This window comes from Ptychodera flava (assembly GCF_041260155.1).
Source record: "Ptychodera flava strain L36383 chromosome 3 unlocalized genomic scaffold, AS_Pfla_20210202 Scaffold_27__1_contigs__length_13241970_pilon, whole genome shotgun sequence".
Taxonomy (NCBI): Eukaryota; Metazoa; Hemichordata; class Enteropneusta; family Ptychoderidae; genus Ptychodera; species Ptychodera flava.
Window position 1 is genome coordinate 5,921,105 of NW_027248281.1, and position 7,716 is coordinate 5,928,820.

General features: G+C 39.6%; 1 protein-coding gene across 1 annotated transcript in view; it reads right to left on the reverse strand.

The window, feature by feature from the left end:
* LOC139126502 (allatostatin-A receptor-like) overlaps positions 1 to 1,364 on the reverse strand; it is a 31,309-nt gene extending 29,945 nt beyond the window's left edge. The window contains exon 1 of the mRNA XM_070692556.1: positions 1,319 to 1,364. The gene's annotated coding sequence lies outside the window, so the exon portion shown is untranslated. The remainder of the gene's footprint in view (positions 1 to 1,318) is intronic.
* Positions 1,365 to 7,716: the final 6,352 nt, after the last annotated feature.

The following is a 7,716-nucleotide window of genomic DNA, read 5'->3' on the forward strand; positions in this document are numbered from 1 at the left end:
ATGTCCGAGTGAAAATGAGGTATAGGAGTATTGGCTAGAGAGACGAGTATTCACCGTTTCATATTCACCATGACATTACGATGGAAAAAGTAAACAGAAATTGAATGGAGCTTTTGGTTGAATCCATCAATGCTGGTCCATTAAATCATTATCCTTCCTATTTTAATCTATATCAGCACTGAATAGTCCCTACTCCGTGCATTGTCGGTGGCCGTTCAGCGAACTTCCGTAACTTTTACAAGTTCAGGCCATCTCTATACACGTTTGACACACTGAATTGGACAAAAGTGCCTTTCAAGTCTCTTTAAGTGTATCGCCTTTTCAGTGTGTCCTTTAGAACTCTATGGAAAGGAGTTGATCACCAGTCAGCCCTATAAACTAGATACTCAATGAGAGAATTACCAATGCATGTGGATGTATTCACCTTGCTTTCGCTGACAAGGACAACACAGCAACACAACTCAGCAACACAGCACCATTTCAAATATATCTGGCAGAATTTCACCACTGATTGTACGTGTGTACAGCGACAAAAATGAGTTAACTCCGAAAACGTGAAAAAAATACAAAACAGTGAACGGTTGACCGCTATTTTGTCTGGGTGTGTAAATGCATTGAGGGATTATTTAGCTTTTTCCGTTCTAGCCCATGGCGTTAGCAGCTTTACAATTTCACGGTACAACGTAACAAACACGGATATCTGCTACTCATGACAAATAACAAACGCCGTATTTGCTATGAGCTGGCAACGGCTTGTTGTATCAATCACTGGCTAACAGCGCTAGATTTCCACGACTGTCAGCTCTATTCTCTTCTATGAATAGGAAAAACTGACCTTCCAATAGCAGGGCACGCTGCAAACATCGTCTGAAAGATTGGAGAAGATTGCATCGTTTTCTCTTCGATGGCGATAAGATTCAGCGGGTTCCGGCGCGCATTTATAAATTTAAAACAATCTGAGTTTTTAAACTGACATCGCGAGCTAGTCGTGGAGAGACTGTGCGCGTCATATCGCGGTCGGCGTCATCTGTCGCATCGGCATCGATATCGCATTAGTGGCGAAAGAATAAGAGTAGATGTTAACGAGTTGTAAAGGTAGAAAATATTCTGAGGTATCTCTAGTGAAGATCGATGTAGACGACAATCACAAGTGACAGTACCGCTTTGCGTTTTCCAAGGAGCTGGATAAAATAATCGACGATTTTTAGATTTTGTGAGTTGCCTCTCCACTTATTGAAAGTAAACATATGGATCAGTTATTTTGATTAACACACTACTGCCAAGCATTGGCTAAGAGAATACAGAAAACAGAACTTACGTCTTGCCTCTGCCCACGTCGATGCACAACAAACCCAACCAGGCTGGGTGCACACAAATCCCTGCGCATGCGCGTGCTTGCGAAATTGAGTGAACCGAGCTGGAGGGGAGTTTGGTTTCAACGAGCGCTCGTGTTTTCAATGTTTCCTTATCAGCATTGCCTCGTAACAGAATGAAAAAGATTCGATGGTTGCATAGCAATGGATGACATCACAGGTCAAAATAGAGGCTGTTTGCATGTGGTTCTGTCACAGACTGAATTGGTAAAGATTATGCGTGGTTTAATGTTTATCCGAGTTTTTCTACATCGTTTCTTTGTCATGCCACTTTTACTTTCCTGTGGATCTCCACTTTGGTCTTGTTTTGTTTTGTCGGTAGAGCCCTTGTTTGTTTGTGATAGGGCAGTAAATATACGTAATACTTTGGGCAAAACAAACCGACACACAAAACAAAAACTACAAACCGTGTACATTTCTCGGTAAATCTATCGTCAATGTTGGCACTTCAATGAATAACTGAATGTTCCTTACATCTAACATAGACCGACAAGTTGCAGCCTTAAGACATCAAAACAGAATCGTTGACATTCTTTAGATTCGATGTTTTTGGAAACATCTGCTGTATTTTTTCACACTGTCGCGTACTTCACTCCAAGTATTTTGTGAGAGATTTTATTTTCTATCAGCACGACTTCTCACAATTCACGTCACTAACATTTCTCCCCGAAGCCGTCCACCAACATCACTCTCTTTAGGTCGCCATGGAAACGGTAATTTCGGGAAGATGATATGGCTCTTTGGGATGATCATTCTCTAGCGGCTATTCGATTCGTTTTCCAAAATAATATTATCTCGGCTCTCTCATGGCCGCTCCCGGTGATGTGCTCGCGCCATTCCGTGCGTGAAATCCCCTTAACGGCCACGTTCACACGATGATGCCGTCCATGAGACCAAGCTGTCCCCTTCCCTCAGCATGCCGTCAGAGTAAAGCGTTAAGCTAATCAAGACTAACTTGATTCTGTCGTCTCCCAAATAATGCCGTCGTGTGTTTCGACTGTTTGACGACCGAGTTATGATTTCCTGAGTTTCCTATATTTTTTATCTGACGTAGTCACCTCGGGGAGATGAAACACCAATATCTGATGTTATGATCAATGTGGATTCGATTTCGTCGAGTTTTGGTAACGATATTTCTGGGGCACGCGAGGTGGACAGTGACGTAGGTCGTTAGTACGGTACGGAGAAAATGTTGCCGGCTGAAAGCCTTGTGTGGGATATGGGAAAAGTGGTGATGCTTTGCCGGGTAGGGTTATGTGGTATGTTGTTTGGGATTCGATGTTGGATATGGCATATTTTTAGAATCCACAAATCTATTAATTGTGGGAAAAATCTTTAATTTTAACTGATTTAAAGTTCAAGTTCGATGAAAAGATTGTGAGTAATTATCTAACCGTGACGTAACCAGTGACGGAGTACATAGCTTAGTTGACGGTGCCTGCATTTGTAGATTGTCGCGTCGTTGTTTTCACATTTCTTCAGCTCAACCAATTCATACTGCGATGACCCAAAAAACTAAACGATAGCAATCCAAAGAAGATGGCCAGCTGCTTTATTTTGTTTGTTTGTTTGTTTGTTTTTTGGCAAGTTAGAAATATGATTACTTGACAATGAGAATGGTGGTAATGGTGAATGTTGATGGCGATAACAACGATCATGGCGATCAGTAGGAGAAAGAATGGAGTTTGAAAAAATGGTCACGTGATAGAACGTATGTTATATGTTAGTTTTGATATTGCGTCGTATGTATGGGGATTAATAGCAATTTTCAAATATGGTTCTATGACGTGTACTTTTGAGAAAGCAAATTTTTAAAACTGTATTTGGTATTTTAAGAGCCATTTCATTTCACCCGGTCCATATTCCTTGCATGTTGCCTGATAGTAAGGTTTTAACTTTCTTGATGGCCATAAGGACAGTCCAGTAACAGCCTTTGCGGCAGTGATATTTTAAATTTGTGGGTCGCAATAAACTATGTGTTTAGTCGCTATTGGCTTTCGCTGAAGGTCACAACGGTCTTGTACTGGCCTTGATTGTTTAGCACTCTGGGCGTCGCATTCTTTCAGACGGACCCCGTTGAACCCCACTGAACCTTTCATCACTGGGCCTGTCCATAATGTTTCATCAAAAAGAGTCCTGACTAAGAGTTAAAAGCCCGCAACGTGCACGAAACGAGAGTTTACAATAATATCACTAAAATTATCAGTACCTAATTCGTAACACTATTGTAACTTAAAACACACCTTTTCGTCGATATTTGTTCACAGTAAGGCTTTCATTGTACAAACGAACAAAGAGCGGACAGTTCCCAATCACAGTGTCATGAAACTGGAAACTCCCTGCTTTGTAGAAACAAAATTGAGAACCTGCAAGGACCGATATCTGACCTTTGTGTTTCAGCCGCTTATTTCAAGGACTAAGATGTCATATCCAGGGCAGGTGTGCGTTTGCACTGTTGACCTTGAAGTCTTATAGGTAGAATGCATCAGTCAATACTACTGCGTATGCTAACCTTAATGGACAATTTGTTAAAGAGTCTTAACGCAGCGCGTTCGAGCTGAACAGATTCTAAGATATAAGAAGATTTTATAAGATATAAGAAGTTGTGATAATTTCCGTCATACGGGTACTTTCGTGTTCACTGTTTGTGTTTCGAGCCATACAGGTCGTGTCTTCTTTATTCCGCCCACACAGGTTGGAAAAATCGCAATTCTCCTAACAAAAATTTCCCTTGCTTATCTACCCCCTAACAATTCAATTACTTATTCATGCGTCTTCGCCAACATTTACTAGCTTGTAAAGACCCTCTCTTATCACCATTGCGTTTTACATTTGCCGTAGGTTGTCGTTTCATTTTCTCCATTCTTTTTAAGGGTGTTTTGCACATTTAATGCGTCTGAAACGAAAAAAATCTTTGAAGCTAAAAATGTTAGATACAGGTGCAGTTTCCCTGCATAACGTAATTTTACTTATCATTTGCACTTGTTAAATGGTGCATTTATTATGGAAGCTTTCGGATACAATGGTTCAAAGCAAAGAAAAATCGATTCGATTCAAAAGCATTGAGACTGTCTCTGGCATGACCCCCTCGAGAATGCCAGGAAGGACATCAAGTCAGCAACACAGTAGAACTGCTTTATGTGGTTGAATTTGATCTTGCAAGAAAAACGCATCGCTTCCCCCTTTCCATGCATTTCCAAGGCATCTGAGAGTTCATTCAATTCCATGGCATATCGTCATGAAGTGGACCAGAAAGCAATGTCCGTGGTCTTCATTTTCAACTCACTGCCGTTAACCTGTATATTTGTCCCGTATGCCTTGCAAAAACCCAACCTGCACTCCGTAGCAATCGCTTTACCCTTTGTACCGTTATGACGCAAGCACGCATTTTGTAACAGTCCATGCTCTTCTTCGATAACTCATAATAAATCAAACACATCCTGAATAAGTCGGTTCGATGGCTCCTTCTAACCCCGAAACAGTGCGAGCGAATCATAACCACCTACCAGGTACGACCGACGATAGGAATTTCATTTCCTGCGCCAACATAGGGCACGTTCTCTCGCGTCGGCGGGGAGGGCCAGAGGGCGATCGTCATGGAATTGGATCTCATACACAGGAGATGAGGCTGTGATTGCAAGATCATATGGCAATTTTCCATCAAAATAGTCCATATCTCCGTGATTTGCAAAATCTACATACAACTACTTCGATCACGATTGGAACTAATTTGGGATAATTGGATGGTGAAATAATGTCGGTTTAATCTGCAGATGTAAACTCATCTGCTTTTCTTTTTAAGTTATACACTTGTTTTTATGAGAAATTTGTAATATTGCAATACTCAGCTATAGGGTACCTAACATTTTTGAGAAATTTGAAAAATATGAAGATCCAATTATTCCAAATTAGTTCAAATCGTGTTTTTGGTAAGGTTTTTTTGGGGAACAACATCACGACATAGCAAAAACAATTTCAATGGCTTGCTTTCACGGGAGTCCATTGTCATGGCAACTAAATGAAATGATATATGTCGATGGAAGAGTGTAAGATTTCGCCTTTTAACATGGAGGCTGCCCTAATCGACAAAACTATACATTTGATAGTGTAATAAACGCCGTGTACAGCTTTGCGAAGCACCCACTCTTTTATTACACTATCCATCATCTTGACACCAGCATCACTTGTCTAAAGCTTTGTCATTTTGATTCTATTACAGCTTCAGTTTTCCTTGATCGTTTGATCACGACGGATCGAGTGTACTCTTATGAACTGGAGCCTGGAATATCTCGTCGTCAAAACTTTATGTCATTATAATACATTTTTTTAATTAAATGACGTGGATACTGCAGGGCGCTTGGCTAATACGAAGGCCCGTGTCTTCAGAGCTCTGTCTGAACGCCATAATGCAATTTATGACAACGAAGCTTTCATTTTTATGGATCACACCACAAATAACAAAAACATATTAATCAGAATATGAACACTGCTAAGTAGCTAGGAAACAACTTATAATGTTATGCGTCGTTTTATTCAGACGGATGTTGCTTCACTGTGACGTGTCATGCTTCTTTAATTTTCAGCATTTTTATTTTGTCCTTTTTACTACTGTACAGATCTTCAGAACAAGTCGAGTCGCCATTTTGTTTTTGTGGCGTCGTGCTTCCCTGCGTTGCGTTATTAATAAAATTACTCCCAAATGTACCAAGATTGAAACTATGCATAGCATTGCTTTTATTCTTTACCGGGGACATTGGTTCACATACAATTACGAGTTTGATGAAGAACCACAGTTTCAATGATTTGATCAGCTCTATGGGAGGTCTACCATTTCTTAACCAGTTTCGTTGCCATAAAATGGCAATATAGATCTTCATAGGTATTTAGTTGTGGCGACGTTTCCTCGATTAGTGAAAGGAGAGCATATACCATAACGTGAAATGTCGTCGTCTGAATACCAAATGTCACCGACATGATATAAAGTGCAATTAAAACAAAACTCAGGTGACATCTTCTCCTTACAGTACATTCATCGCAATTACCGTTAAAATTGATAAGAAACCATTATTTGTTCAGCTTTAGCCACTCGAATTCAATTCCCAGAATTCCTTAGTGTCATCCATCACATCAACTTGTGCAGTACTGAAAGTGGATTCGTTTAACAGAAACCAAGCCTGATTTCTATAAAACACCTGTTGTTAGTCTGAGGCAGTCTGAATACTAAGCCACGTCGTCAAATTGTAGAGAACTTAAATGAATCAAGGAACAGCGATACATGGTCAGTCTTTGACAAGATACGCTTGTTTTGACTCATTTGTGTACAAGTCGTAAAGAATTGGAAAATTATGACACAATGTGCAAAAGTAAAAGTTCAACCAAATGCTATTGGAGCCGTAAATCACACAGTTTATTTCAAAATAATTAATACTCCTTTGAGCAAACGAGTCACCTACTTCAGAGTATGAAATCATGTCTTTTTGAACGACATTTTTTTGACATACCATATGTCATGTTTTGTCTGATTAAAACAGAATTAAATTTTAAAAAATCAATTTTCATTCCAATGAGCATGTCATCATTATTAATGATGCAAGATACAGGGGTGCCATTTATTTCAAATAATAAAAAATAACATTTCATCATACCTGTATAAGACGTCTCTTAAAGTTTGATTATTTCCAGCCTTACTCTGGTGGATAATGTAAAACCTGATATCCAATCAAGGTAGAGAGCGCTTTGACGACAGACATTAATTTCAAATTTTACATAACCTTTATGGCTCGCCGATTGTGGTTGCTCATTTTACAGCTAATGCAGAAAGTGATAAAGTCATCGCCCGAGTTTTTCTAAAATTCAAAATTTTATTTTTCCCATAGAGGTAACACAGGGATGGCGGCCAATTTGAATTTTTAAAAATCGGTAAATGTTGTGTTATTTGTTTCTCTAGTACAAAAACTAACTTTGCCCGGTGACCCCTGATTTTTATTCTCGATTTTGTACAAGAAGTTTCATTGAGGAGAGTTTCATAGAGTAAAAAAAGTTTAAGTATTTCACTTTCGAGGCGCGTAGCCTACTACCTTTAAGATACCAAGGACTGAGGTTACACGTCTCAACTTACTGCTCACACCACAACGAGCAGAAAAACATATTAAAGGGTATTTGAACACGAAATATCAACGCTTATACATTGCACTCACGATATTCATGCAAACGTGACATAAAACGGTAACGAGGATTGATACAATGTCTCCGTCCATAAACTCTCTTCAAACACAGTTACACCCGTGTAATCCAGTAGTTAATTAACTCCAGTTGATGCCAGCAGAATTGTGCTTATAATAAA